Source organism: Babylonia areolata, chromosome 29 (genome assembly GCF_041734735.1).
Source record: "Babylonia areolata isolate BAREFJ2019XMU chromosome 29, ASM4173473v1, whole genome shotgun sequence".
Taxonomy (NCBI): domain Eukaryota; kingdom Metazoa; phylum Mollusca; class Gastropoda; order Neogastropoda; family Buccinidae; genus Babylonia; species Babylonia areolata.
The window spans coordinates 1,826,100-1,828,599 of record NC_134904.1 but is presented as its reverse complement, the minus strand read 5'-3'; positions in this window follow the sequence as shown (position 1 = coordinate 1,828,599).

Genomic DNA, 2,500 nt, shown 5'->3' with positions numbered 1-2,500 from the left:
TGGGGACCGGGGGGGGGGGGGGTGCGGGAGTTGGAGGTAAAAGCAGGGTGAGAGTGGACCGAGTGAACGACCAGCTCCAAGACAGACAGACAGATAGAGATGGGGGGGGGTTGAAAGAGAGAGAGAGGGGGGGAGGAGGGGAGATGGGGGAAGGGAGAGAGAGGGGGGAGAAAGAGAGGGGGGAGAGGGGAGAGAGAGAGTGCGAGAGGGGAGAGAGAGGGTGGGGAGAGGGGAGAGAGAGGGGGGAGAGAGAGGGGGCAGAGGGAGATTGGGGAAGAGAGAGGGGGAGAGGGGAGAGAGAAGGGGGAGAGGGTGAGAGAGAAGGGGATAGGGAAGAGAGAGGGGAGAGAGAAGGGGGAGAGGGTGAGAGAGAAGGGGATAGGGAAGAGAGAGGGGAGAGAGAAGGGGGAGAGAGAGGGGGAGAGGGCAGAGAGAGGGGAGAGGGAGAGAGAGAGGGGATAGGGGAGAGACAGGGGGAGAGGGGAGAGAGAAGGGGGAGAGGGAGAGAGAGAGGGGAGAGGGAGAGACAGAGGAGAGAGAGAGAGGGGGAGAGGGGAGAGAGAAGGGGGAGAGGGAGAGAGAGAGGGGATAGGGGAGAGACAGGGGGAGAGGGGAGAGAGAAGGGGGAGAGGGAGAGAGAGAGGGGGGAGAGGGGAGAGAGAGGGGAGAGGGAGAGAGAGAGGGGAGAGGGGAGAGAGAGGGGAGAGGGAGAGAGAGAGGAGGGAGATTGGGGAAGAGAGAGGGGGAAGGAGAGGGGGGGGCAAGAAGAGAGAGGGGGAGGAAGAGAGAGAGGGAGAAGAGGGAGAGAGAGAGGAGGGAGAGGGGAGAGAGAGGGGAGGGAGAGGAGGGAGACTGGGGAACAGAGAGGGGGAGGAAGAGAGAGAGGGAGAAGAGGGAGAGAGAGAGGGGAGGGAGATTGGGGAAGAGAGAAGGGGAAGGAGAGAGGGGGGGGCAGGAAGAGAGAGAGACACACTGAGGGGGGAGAGGAAAAGAGAGAGGGGGGAAGAAGGAGAGGGGGGAGGGGGGAAGAAAGAGGGAAAATAGAGAGGCGGGAGAGAGGGAGAGAGGGGTAGAGAGAGAGAGAGAGAGAGAGGTATAGATAGACACATACATTCCTGTAGAGTCAACGTCAGAAACAACAATATCAACAACTGTATTGGTATCCTCTGAACCCTTTTTTGTGTCTAAGGGGCTCTCAGTACGCGTGCAGGAACGCATGCATCCTAGAGAGACAGAGACAGACAGACAGAGAGACTGAGACAGAGACACACACAGCCACACACACAACACCACCACCACCACCACCACCCCCCCCCCACACACACACACACACAGGGAGAGAGAGAGAGAGAGAATTTCACGATGTTATCACACAGGAGTTAATTTCCAAGTGCCACACCTTTCATTGAACATAAAAACATCTGCATGACAGAGAAGGGAGGGGGAGCGGGGTAGGGGGGCAGAGAGAGGGGGCTGGGGAGAGGGAGAGGGGGGGCGGCGGCGGGGAGGGGGTTGATGTGAGGGGAAGTAAGAGGGTGGGGGGGGGGGTGACGAGATGTATCAGCAAAAAAAAGAATTGCTCCAGAAGAGACAGAGAAAGTGAATAAGAAATATATGAACAGACGTATTCCTGCAGTCAACGAAAAGAACAAGAGATGGTGTCATTCGCGCTCCACTTGTGGGTTAGAAGGTGTGTGTGTGTGTGTGTGTGTGTGTGTGTGTGTGTGTGTGTGTGTGTGTGTGTGTGTGTGTGTGTGTGTGTGTGTGTGTGTGTGTGTGTGTGCATGCTGGAGAGAGAGAGAGAGGTGGGGGCGAGAGGAAGGGAAAGAGAGGGAGGAAAGGGGGGAGGGAGAGGGGGAAAGACATACTGAGAGAATGGGTGAGAGAGAAAGAGAGTGAGAGAGGTGGGGGCGAGAGGAAGGGAAAGAGAGGGAGGAAAGGGGGGAGGGAGAGGGCGAAAGACATACTGAGAGAATGGGTGAGAGAGAAAGAGAGTGAGAGAGTGAGAGAGAGATTAAGCTCAGGATGTTCTCATCAGTGCAAAGGTTTATGACAAAGATGCACACCACTGATTGAACAGTATATCTAAAGAGCATTCTGCATAACCTCTCTCTCTCTCTCTCTCTCTCTCTATATATATATATATATATATATATATATATATCTGCCTCTCTCTCTCTCTCTCTCTCTCTCTCTCTCTCTCTCGATGGAAATGCTCTAGAAGTAGTGAATGAATATAATTATCTAGGGTTTGTTTTTACGACAAAAATGAGTATAAACAAAGGAGTAGGGGTTTTAGCAGCAAAAGGCAAACATGCATGCATTGACTGTATAAAATATATAACGAAGCTGAATGATATTCCCAAAGGATGTTTTTTTCAAAATATTTGATGCTAAGGTACAACCCATTCTTTTGTACGCTTCTGAGATGTGGGGTCTTAACAGACTTGATAATATTGAGAAGGTTCATTCCTTTGCATGTAAACGTTTTTTGAACATA